Genomic DNA, 13,214 nt, shown 5'->3' with positions numbered 1-13,214 from the left:
ATAGTGTATACAAATTTAAAATAATTCTGAATGCATTTTTGCAAAGATACTAGTCATTTGTTTTTCAGATATTGTGGTCCATCATTATGTTTCCGATTCATTCGCGATGACAATGATTGACCACCCATTTATCGATATACAGACATAATTTTAAGTTCAGAATACAACTATCGTATATCTTAATTCATCACATTCAAATAAAATTCTATAAATTTTTGTTTAAATCTATTGCGACGATTTAAAAAAATAATAATTTTCAACAAGCGGATACTCCTAACATCAACAGGTTTTCGTTGAAATTTCTTATTTATTCAGAATCACAGGTTTCACTTGCTTTAGCATTTAAGCGCACTACACTGCATTAAATTAGCCTTTTCAATACGCTGCGGAATTGTTTGCAATTCCTTCTGTCTTACTTCTCAGTGTTCTTTCATATAAACATATTTAAATAAGGTGGCCAATCATTGGACAGTGGCCAACTATTGTACCGATTACGCCACTAGTAATTTAAAAAATTCGCGTCTGTTGGACCTCGCGCTTTACACTCGAATATTTATGCCGTGCATTTGGAATGCTAGAATAAAACTTGATGAAAAAGATCTCTTTAAATTGCAGTATTTATATGCGTCTTCATATTCTGAATTTTTTACTTAATTAAGTATAGATAAAGATTAAGCTGCTCAAAGCTCAATAGGTTTTCAGGTAAATATTCTCATCGTGACACTCGTGCTGTGCGCTTGATTTTTGACGGACATTTGTAAATGTATATTTTCTGAACCACCTTAAAATAAATAAAACACTACAATAAACGCGCTGTGAGCTCGATTTTTGATAGACATTTGTAAATATATATTTTCTGTACAACCATGAAATAAATAAAAAATCTACAATAATTTTTTCAAAAGCTATAATTTCTCTTAAGGACTTTTTTTCGTATTTTGCGTCGCTGGGTTTGTATCTCGGTAATTTTTTTAATTTTTTCTTTTTTAAATTTAAGTATAATTAAGCATAAGAACAATAATGTACTTTTTTACACTCACAACTGTATTACTCGTTTTACCTGTCGAGGGCTTTACAAGGTCCTCTCGAGAAAATAATTAATTGATAGAAATTATTTCTGAAATATATTTTTATGTATAAAGCTTTTCGTCTAGTTTAATTAAAGAATATAGTGCTAAAAAGTGAGTATATAAATAATTTATGTTAAGTAGCACACGACAATAACCTGTCGAGGGCCAGCAGATTCTTCCAGCTAGAAAATCTGGCTGCAGCCTCGTAAGAGCCAATATTTAGTTTAGACATAAAGAGGCAATTTCTACCCGGGTAGGGTTAACTCTATAGGTTAATGTGACCTCTGCAGATCAAATAAAGGTCAAAGTACGCTGTCATATGTCCTCATATGAATCTCGCAGAATTAGTGAAAAAATACTTCAACATTAATGTTCAAAATCTGAGCCTAATCAACCTAACGAATGTGACCTTAAAACGACCTTGAAAATGGGGTTTAAGGTCAAATCCAAGTTCACCGTTGGATTCCTCAATGAGGAATTCATTTTTTCCCTAGTTACCTAGTTAACTTGTTTTTACATTCTCATCATTTATGATTGAGAAAGTATTAGAATTGTCGGAAATTTGACATCACAATTTTTCAACGGATCTCCACGTTTCGAGACCACCTGAATCCGAAAATAAGGTTTTTACGGTGGCATCTGTCCGTCCGGCTATCCATAAACACGATAACTCTCGACAAAATGAATAGATTAAATCCATCTTTGGCAGACTTTTTTAAGGTCCTAAAAGAAAGAACTAGTTCGTTAATTAGCCATTTTTGATGAAAATTCAAAAAGTGAGCGCATTTTGACAATTTTTAAGACCACTTTTTTCTGAATTTAAAAATTCTATGTACGCACATTTATAGCATTGAAATGGACAAACAATTTATCCTCATGACTTTTTTCGATTTAAAGAAAATTCTCAGAGTTATAGCATTTTCAAAATTTTGTATAACAACCGAAATTCGAAATTTTAACCCAAACAACGCAAGATAAGAAAAAATGTCAAGATAAGAAAAACATTGCTTTTTAAAATCCCTATAAGTCACAAAGTCACAAAAGTTATTCAACTAAAATTGTACGCCTAAAACATATCTAAGAATTTGTTATGAATTACTTTTTGATAAGACGCGTAGTTTTGGTTTTAATTATAAAAATGACATTAAAAATAAAAATGAAAAATTTGTGGAAAACGACGAAAGGTACGAAAACGAAGAGATTGACAAAAATTGTTCGCCTAAAAAAGAGATGCAAATTTATCATAATTTATTACATTCTCATCATTTATGATTGATAAAGTATTAGAATTATCCTAAATTTGACACTGCAAAATTTAAATTTCGAACTAAATGACGCAAAATACGAAAAAGTGTTAACAAAAAATATTAGATTTTGAAAAATCCTACAAATTTTCGCTTAACCATTTTTCAATAGGACTAGTCATTTTCTTTATATTACTCGAAAGTAGTATGTGGGACATCGAAAATTAATATCTTAAGCCAATATACAATGCAAAAAAAATCTCGAAAAAAATAAACGGATCAAATCCAACTTTTGCACAACTTTTTTTGGTAATAGAAGAAAGAACGAATTCTTTAAAAAGCCATTTAGGATAGTAATTCAAAAAGTCAGAGCTTTTTAAAAAATCTTGAGAATTCTTTTTAGATTACAAAATTCTATGTACGACTGTTGGTAGTACATCTAAAGCATTTTTACGATAAAAAATTATCTGAGTAATAGAATTTACAAAACTTAAAAAATCAATCGATAATTAAAATTTTTAACCAAACAATGGACGGTTTGAAAAAAGTAGCGAGAAGAAAAACGTTGCTTTTTGAAAGGCGTACCACATTTTCATAACAACTTTTTGAATATAATTGAACAATCGAAAATTCTAATTTTTATTGCACAAAAAATAAGGAACAATAAAAAAATAATGTTGTGCTCAAACTATGTATGATAGATATGAATAAAGATACGTGAAACAAAATTGTGCTTCCAAAAAAGATTTACAAACTTATTATTATTACTCACTTTTTGATAGGATACGCAATTTTAGTTTTATTCATAAAAAATAATAACAATAAATAATTAAATATTTGGACAAACAACACAAGCTACGAAAAAAATTCAACAAAAGCTGTTTAACCAAAAATTGGTGTATATTTTGGAAATTAATTCATTTAACTGAAATTTTAACTATTTTGTTGAAAATAGAATTGATTGGTTGTAAATAAACTTTTTTGTTAAACATAAATATTCTCGAGTATTTATTTTTATTTAAAATCTGGTTTGCTGAAAAATCAATTACAAAATTTTACATTGAAAGTGAATCTTTTTAAGTTACAACTTTAACTCTTTGGTTAATGCAGCATCGTAATCAACAATTTTTACATTCTTATCATTTATGATTCAGAAAGTATTAGAGTAGAGTACCCAAATATGAGATACCAACTCTGTTTGGCCTGATTGTCGGAATTCTATGTACTGAATTTAAAAGTTATGTAGGTCATTTTAAAGGAAATTTAGTTTGTCATAAGAAGCTCAAATAAAAAATTTTATTAAAATTTTTTTTTTTATGCTGAAAATACAAAAAATGTAAAAAAGTGCTTTTTCCAAACTCGTCAAACTATTCTCATAATATGAGATACTCCAGGAAATAGCAAATAAAATGCAAAATAAAGTATTATTCTTAATGAGAATAATACTATATAATAATAATAAATCATTCTATGTTTCCGAAGTATAAATTTACTGCTATTTAGATATATTTTGTTTTTGCAGTAGTCACAAATACTTTTGTAACTAATTTCCCCCGCGCAGCCACAGTGTTATAAAAACTACAGGTATCTCATATTATGAGAATTACACCGTGCAACTATGCACTTACTATGCCTGACCTGTACAATGAAAAACTTCAACAGTATCAATATTTTCCTACTTAGTTATTCAATCCCCATCACTTTAGACAAACTTTACTGCTAAATACATATTTAATTAATTATAAATATGGTTTAAAGAATTCCCTTCCAAGAACTCGACCACCATCGATTTCAAAAAAGTTCGCCTATAATCTTTAGAAGCCCAAATAAAAGTGGACTATACCACGAAATTACTGCTTCTTCAAGGGCTACAAGTTAGTGATAGAACCAACAGAGTGGGTTTCTTAGTTTAGCTGATACCCCGCTTTCTCATATTACGAGAATATCTCATATTCGAGTACTCTCCTCTAGAATTGTCGGAAATTTGACATCATAGTTTTTCAACGGATCTCTACGTTTCGAGACCCCCTGAATCCGAAAATCAGGTTTTCACGATGGTGTAGTCTATCCGGCCGTCCGTCCGGCCGTCCGTCCGTAAACACGATAACTCTAGAAAAAATGGACGACTCAAATCCATCTTTGATACACTTTTTTTAGGTCCTAAAAGAAAGGACGAGTTCGTTAACCAGTCATTTTTGATAAAAATTCGAAAAGTGAGCGAATTTAAAAAATTTTTTAGACCACTTTTTTCTGAATTTGAAAATTCTATGTATAGATATTTATAGTATTGAAAAGAGCAAACAATTTATCCTAATGACTTTTTTCAATAAAAAGAAAATTCTCAGAGATATAGCGTTTTCAAAATTTTTTAAATCATCCGCAAATCAAAATTTTAAGCCAAAAAACGTACGATATAAAAAAAAGTCAAAAGAAGAAAAACATTTCTTTTTAAAAGACCTACAAGATTATCATGACAAATTTTTGGATTTTCGTCAAAAATCAAAAATTCCAATTTTGATGGCACAAAAAATAATGAAAAATAAAAAATTCCATTTTGTTGACAAACTCTGTAGGATACGAAAAAACACGAATTAACAAAAATTTTTACCCAAAAAAAAGATCTAAAATTTCGTTAAGAATCACTTCTTGCTAAGACGCGTACCTTTTGTTTTATTCGTGAAACATAACGTTGAAAAAAAATTAATTAAAAAAAAATGTGTGGAAAAACGACGAAAGTTACGAGAAAAAAATTCAACAAAACTTGTTTACAAATGTCTGTCGGAAATCGAGCGCACAGTGCGAGTGTCACGATGAGAATGTGTACGTCAAAGCCTACAGAGCTTTGAGAAACTTAATATTTGACTATACTTAATTAAGTAGACAAATCAGAATATGAAGACGCATATAAATACTGCCATCTAAAAGAGATCTTTTTGAAAAAGTTTTTTTCAAGAATTCAAAATGCAAAGAATAAATATCCGAGCGCGAAGCGCGAGATTGAACCGTCGTGCGTCCTAGGCGCGTTCAAACTTGCGAACGAAGCGAGTCGCGCGCGATGAGAATGTACCCGCCAAGCGGGCAGATATTTTTAACAAAGCACAGAGATTTCTAAGGGTTTCAAATATATTCGAAAATGGAAGTATCGTAAAATGGAATGGGTTAGTGCCACATGCCCTTAGAGGAGAGCCGTCTTCATGGCTCGTGCAATATTTTCGGAACTCGCGACAAGCTCGGGCATTCAGCCCTGGCCTACCACTTGTTCCGAAAACATTTCACTCTCCATGAGAAGACTGTGCTCTCCTCCTTGCTAAGTAATATACTATCAAATTCAACACTTAAGAGTTGAATTTGGGAATTCTGGGCACTTTTGTACTTAAAAGCTTTTAATTTTCGAATTAAAATTTTTTTGAAACTGAAGCCTATACTATAGAAATGGCTAATGCCTTAAAAATAATGTTAATAAAGTTATAGTGTCCCCATATATCAATTTTGAACATTTCTATAGAGTGATTTTTTTTTTGTTTGAGTCATTTTATAATTCCATTTGATATATTGTATCCTTTTTTTCTATATTGCACTATATTTTTGTGCAATCCGCCTTAGAAAGTTGATAAGTGGAGAAATAGAATCGTGTAGAGAAGAAGAATTTTCAAATAGATCAGCGAGCGACTATAGTGTTTTCTTTCATCATCCGTTATACTCTCGAGTTACTTGTTCTGACCTCTTGTTTCTCACTTTGCGATATTCAAGTTGATTGCACGTAATTATATAGGTGACGCCGTCGATGAGAATATGCATTTCAGTGTGCATAAATTGAATAACATTATGTACATTGCATGCCACGCACATTTCCGTGTAACAGTACAGAGATTTCGAAGTTCGGAGTTTCACACTCCGAATAAGTTTCATTCTACCAGAAAAAAATCACTGAAAGTTCGAAAAAAATAGATATTAATATCATGTCCCTTATCCCTGTCCCTTTCTTGTGAAATTCTTTAAAGCTTAGAAAAATATTTTAAAAAATTGATATATTTATTGAAATCGAAAGAAAATCCTTCAACATTTTATCAAGTCTCTTGGGATTAATTAAAAATATCTTAAAACCTATACGGAGAGAAATGTCAAGAGATATTAATTCACGGAAACGCGTGATTTTAGAGCTACAATTTGTATGTGCTTTAAAGTCTTCGAGACTTTAAAGCTTCGAGACTTTTAAAAATTCTAGATTTGAGAACAAAGGGGTGTGGCCTGATGCCTTAAACTTCGAGACCGTTGTTTTAAAAACAAGGGTTGCGCGATCTTAGTCATTGCGCCAAAGCGTGATTTCTCCCGAAATTTTTTTCCGTGTTAAAACGTCTCAATTTTGTACAGTCTACACTACAAAATCTTTAGAATTCTACAACACTTTTACAAGAAAAGTGTATGGTGAAATTGCAAACACGGTATTGGAATGGTGAAACCGCAACAAATGTATCTTAATTCACGTAATTCGTGAAGTCACCGAATCGCGAACTCTATGAGATATTGTAAAATTACAATACATCATGTATTGCACCGTTACCTTACATTTCGGAAATAAGATTCTAATACAGTTATTTGAAGTTCCCAACATACATTTTTGACAGTGTATCAGTGTATATGAAATATTTTTAAATCTTTTTGAAGTTTAGGAAATTTTTTAGAATCCCATTCAAACTTTTTTAATTTCTTAAAATTCCTTGATATCTCTGAAATAATGTTAAATCTCAGTTCGCATATGCAAATATTATGTTAAAAATAAGGGCGCGAAAAAATCAATAAAATAAGAATTTTATTCCAGTAATTATTCGTTTAGCTAATTGATTATAGAGAATAATAATCATTAAATTTTTATTTTCATATCCCAATCTTTAAGATGCAGATCTAATTGATATTTTGACTTACAAAATATCTCAAATGGCTTGTATTAAAATATTGTTTACCAAATACAAAAAATTATTATTACAAAACAAGTGCGTACTTCTTAATCGTAAAATTATTATTTTCGCACTTATTGTAATGTGTGAATAGAAACAAGTGTTTTTTGGTTGACCTGAAATACTTTCTTTCGATTTAATTCAAAATCGAATAATTCCAATTCTTTGATTTTTACTCTATATTAAAACAGTTTTTTAAAGAATATTCATTTTTTAAAATGGATTTCGAGTTAGCTTGATGATTAATTTGCAGAAATTCTTGCATCAGACTTTGATGGATCATAGCAACTATTTTATATGAAATTCTATATTAATCTAAAAATGTATACTCCTTCCTCCGCATTACTATCTTCCTCACCGAGTGAGTCGCGCTTACCTCTAAAGGGACATGGCTTAATGGTATATTAATAGGCTAAACAAGTTTCTTTGAATAATTTAATCTGAGTTCTTTCATCTTTTTATATGAATACGAAAAGAAAATGTTAGTATTCTGAATTTATTTTTAGTATTAAATAATTACGAAGTTTAAAACTTAGATTTTGGATAAATTTACTAGGTCGTACACGCAACTGAAGTCGGTGTGTTTAATTTGGGGAAATTAAAAAGGTGGAATAGGTTCACCGAAATTCTCTGAGAGCTGTACAAACATTTTCGATGAACCTACAGACACTTCGAATATATTACGGATGTGAGAAGTATAATAAATATTAAGCCGTGCCTACATCACCTATGAAAATGGAGCGAACGAGTTTGGAGATTGGATGCTAAATAGTCGTATCATAAAATATGAAACCGGTAATTCTTGGAATTTATTGAAGCTTGATAACCTTCTGCGTCAAATAAATGCCATCTAAGATCCAAAAGGACCAGATGTGATCTTCACATTTCGAAATAGTTTCTTGCCTCATTTCTATTTTTGCTCGTTTATTAATTGAAGACATTAGAATGACAGCTAGATTTGATTATAAAATTTGGATACAATTATGGAAGAATGTATCTTTCAAGAACTCTAAATTAAATATGTAAATCTTGGAAACAAAATTTTTTCTGTATGCTAGGGCGGAAAAACGAAATGGTCCTTCTCCAGTTTTCCATTAGGAATCTTTTTCTGTGAGTAGAAAATCAGATTCTTACTTGGAACACTACAATTTTGTGTATTTATATGGTTTTGCTATGAAACAATTTTACCTCACTTTATTTTTACTATTCTTGAAAGAAATAGAATGAAAAGGAAGGTGCTAAGTGGTACTTATATAACAAGAAACCATTCATTTAAATCAGGAAGAAAAATTTTTCAAATCAAAAAATAAACCGATACATAAGAGGAAATTCTTTCCAGGATTTGAGTAGCCACATTGACTACAAATTTTCTAAACCTACACTCACCGCTGAAATAGGTAATACAGGAAATATATTTTTTAAATGGTGAATTGAAAATAGGCTCAGTACAAAAAATAATATATTCAAAGGAAATAGGAACCGGGCTGTGAGACCTTGTATAATCTTTTTTTCTATTGTATAAGATTTAAATAAGGTGTAAGCATATATTTTTCCGGAGATTACGCTTATACCTTTAAGGTAAGAGGTAGAGACAAAGTGAAACATTTATCAGTAATTTCACAGACTTTGCGTTTTAGCGAGAAAAAATGAAATTGAGTAAGTGAATAGCTTGACTTTTCACAAAGGTTTATGAGTTATGACGCATGGAAGACGTGCAGTTGGATTTCCTTTGAAGAATGTTGACATTGAATCTTTGTCAGGGACTCATCGGTCACGCAGCTCTGGTTCCACATTTCAAGCTTTACACTCTTTACAGAAATATGTCTGCTGTCATTTCAAATATTTTAACGACTAAAAATACGAATTTCAAAGAAAATTTCTTCTGCCTTTATCAATTAAATTTGTTTAAGTGCTCATATGTTTAACTTTTCTCAAAGAGAGTTCCATAATTGAAGTACCTTGATTATTGTAAATTTTGATTTGAGGGGATAAATAATTTCCAATACAAAATAGAAAATTTCAAATAACTATTTAATTTTTAGTTTTATTTTTTAAATAATTTTAAAATGGTGAATATTGAACCAAAAAATGACTTCTTAACAACGTAGTTCAATTTTTAATTAACTAGTTGAGTTTTCAACGAAAAAAGATGATTTTTTAATGAAAAATATAATAGTTGATATAAAAATAAACAATATTTACGTTTAATCAAAAAAGTTGAATTCGTCAAAAAGACAAATTTTCAAATAGTTGAATCTTCAGCCCAAAAAAAATTTAATCTTACACCAAGAAGTTAAAAGTTTAATAAAAATATGATATTTCGACTGAAAGAGATCAATTTTGATATTAAAACGACGATATTTCAACACAATTGCTAAATTTTCAGCCAAGGAGGATTTTTCAGGCAGGAAAAAAACATGCAAATTATAATTTGAAGGGAATAATAATTTTTGATAAGAAATCAAAATTTCGAATAACCTATTTTTTAAGTTTCATTGTTTATTTGCTTTAAGTTTATATAAATATAATTTTCCTAGGTTTGGGGAAAATTTGAAAATATTTTCGAAGATTTCAATCATGTCGGAGAGTATCTAGAAAATCCTAATAATAAATTTTTTGTATTTTACAGGATCTTACAAAGTTTCAGAGAAAATATTCATAATCATAGATACTTAGAACTTAATAATGCTTGGAAAAATTTTAAAATATTTTATAAATTTTAGTTTTTGATTCATTTTTGATGATCTTGAAAATAATATGAAATGTTTTAAAGTCTTTTTTAATATTCTCTTGAAATTAATTTTTCGAAACAAAGAAGCACTTTAAATAATCCGCAAAAAATAAAAGATTCAGGGTTTTGTTCTATTTTTATTCGTGAAGACTTTTTACTTTTTTACATTTTCAACATAAAAAAGTTTCCAAATCGCCAGCAAAATTTTTAAATAATTGGTAGAGGCTAAGGTTTGATATTAAATCTAAGTTTCCATTTATTAAATAAAAATCCTATTTGTATACAAATATACATATTTGTATGCTAAACTGTTGAAAAATGAATTAGCAGAGAAAAACCTTTTTTCCCCGATATCTGCGCTTAAAACGAAAAAAATCCCTTTGGCCTTTGAAAGTTATGATCAATAGTTTTTGAGCTGAAACTTTCTAGTTTTTAAATATCTGTCAAAATTTTGAAGACTTAATCGCTATAAATATGTTAAATTATTTAATATTATATTATTAACCTAAATAATAGTGAATAATTTTGATAAAATTTAATGCAGTTATGAACACGGGTTTTCCGACAGCAATAGTTTCGAGATCGTTTTGAGATATTGATCGAAAATGAAAGAAACTAAGAGTCTTTCTGTTTGTTATATTTCTTAGAAGTTTTGTTTTTGAGATGGTAATTAAAAATGGTGCCATGGACTTTTTAATAATTGGAAAGTCCTGAAGTTTGGAATCATTCTTTTAAAATAATATAATGGAATGACACCTTTAACTGATCATAAACACGGGTTTCTCAACAGCAATAGTTTTGAGATGGTTTCGAGATATTAATAAAAAATAGCGCTATTGGCTTTTTAATATTTGGATGGGATTGCATTTAATTTAATTATAATTTTTGTAACTTTTAGAAGAAATTTGAGACAAGAAATATGATATCATCCGGTCTAACGGTCCTTAATAGGAAATTTAACCTTGTACAATCTATAGAATGTCTCATCCGGAGTGTATAAAGGTGCTACGAGTAAAGGGGTGTCGATAGCGATCGATTTCACCGACATCGAACTCACCTGAACCGGCTCTTGGTTGACTCGAAGAGTGTATAAGTATAAACTCGATGTGCAACGTAAACAAACGATCATTTAAAAGCGACATACTTGCCAAAGGAATTTTTAGTGACAGTAGATAGCATATAGCCATATACCTATAACCAGTAGAAACTATTGGAAAGGAACATTTCTGGTTAGCAAAACGTTGTTTCTCAAACATATTCCAGAGTGAATATATTCATACATTCAGAGCTAGTTAATGGCTATTCAGAAATATGCGGATGTGGTCAAGGAACGTCGCATCTATACTTTATGATCATTTGGAAAAAGGGAAAATAAAACTCGTTTTAAAATACAGAAAGAAAATTATATTAATAATTAATGAAACAAATTAAACTGAAGAATATAAATTGATGAGTATCTGAGATTCAGAAGTTGAAAGATTTCGAGACCATCTCTAATTTCTGGATGTTTGTAAAAATTATCGAAGAGTTTCCATCTAAAGTCTTAAGAATTTTAATGTGAACTGCATGGGATATCATGAAACCATTACACTAATATTTCAACTGAGACAGTTCCTAGAATTCGAAATGTGTCTCGGACGAAAATAGATTTCTGGCACTTAGCTTCAGGAAATTACAATTCGAAAAACAAATTCCGTTAACACATTTACGTGATAGTGTTTAAGATCAGTCAATCCTGGATTGCAAATAGTATATATGGCACTTCATATAACTTTTGGAAAATATTCCTAATTTTTCTCCATAAATAGTAGGAAATTTTTACTAGTAGAAAATCGGGAAATATTCCCATAAAAGAGATTTCTAGTGAGCATAATCGGTTCCGACACGTTTACTATGAATTTAATATGGTGTTTAGTGTGTTTAGTCACGCCCATTTTTCCCATAGGAATCTTAGACAATAGACTTTTATCTTCCATATAGTTAATATGTTTGCTTCCGCTTTTAGAAGTAATAACTACTGCTTGTGTGCCTTTAAATTTTTTTTGCAATTTGTGCTCTTTCCACTTGTGGTATTTGTTTCCACATAGTTCTGCAAAATTTCACCTATTTTCAAAGTGATCGTTTGACCAGAATTAGAAAATATTATACTTTAATATTTTCATCTTGTTATAGAATTTTATTAACCATTCTTATTCCACATTTTGAAATTACCAAACATTTTTATAATAATCTGGCACAAATTAATTTTTTACAAGAAGATATATTCTGATAAACGAGTAGAGATACCCAAATCTCAGAAAAATACGGTTTATCTCCTGCTATCAACATTTGTTCGCGCCATTCTAAGTTGAATCATTTCTGTTTAAAAAGGTCTTCGAAACTAGATACTATTTCCAAGCAAAAATTTCAAAATTATATAATTTGTAAATTATTGGAATTAAACAAATGTTAATTAAAAAGGCTTTCAATCAGAAATATAGTGCCAAATTCAAGTATCTAAAATTGAGAACAATTGTTTGACAAGCTAAGGATTTTATTATTTTAATTTCAATCGATTTCCATTTGACAGTTTTTAATTTTGAAAGTTTCAATCATTAAACTTCATAGGTTTCCAATTCGAAATCAATTTTGAAAGGTTTAAAAGGTAAATTTTACATTTATAAAATTCAAAGACTTTAGAATTAGGCTCTCTGTAAATTAGAAACATTAAAAATTATAATAAAAAACTCTTGACTTTTTGAAATAAAAAATGGTTCTACAGTGTCGCAATGAGGTGAAACATTTTTTACTTTAAGAACTAAAAAAACGGTCCTATGAGTACCAACAGTATCATAATTTGGGCGAACATTACTTTTTTAAGATTAAGTTTATTTTTCTTAAATTGGAGAAAAAAACGCTTGAATATTCTTTTTCGATAAACAAGCTATAAGCTATAATTGATGAGAAATTGTTTTTAAATTCTCAAAATAGGTTTTTTGACCTTATTGTAAAACCGTAGGAACACATTTTTATTTTCAAAATTCATAAGAGATTTTTATTTTTAATAACGCATAGCTACTTTTTGTACTTAATTTTCGAATATTTGAAATCAGATATCTTCTAAACGAAGAAAGTAAAAATAAAACGTTTATAATCGAGCAATTAAAAATTTTAGTACTTAAAATTGTTTAAATGTCGAATTTATACATTCAAAATTAATAATGTAATACTGATA

The sequence above is a fragment of the Belonocnema kinseyi genome, chromosome 3, assembly GCF_010883055.1.
Source record: "Belonocnema kinseyi isolate 2016_QV_RU_SX_M_011 chromosome 3, B_treatae_v1, whole genome shotgun sequence".
Classification (NCBI taxonomy): domain Eukaryota; kingdom Metazoa; phylum Arthropoda; class Insecta; order Hymenoptera; family Cynipidae; genus Belonocnema; species Belonocnema kinseyi.
The sequence above is the reverse complement of the archived record's forward strand: the minus strand, read 5'-3'. Positions refer to the sequence as shown.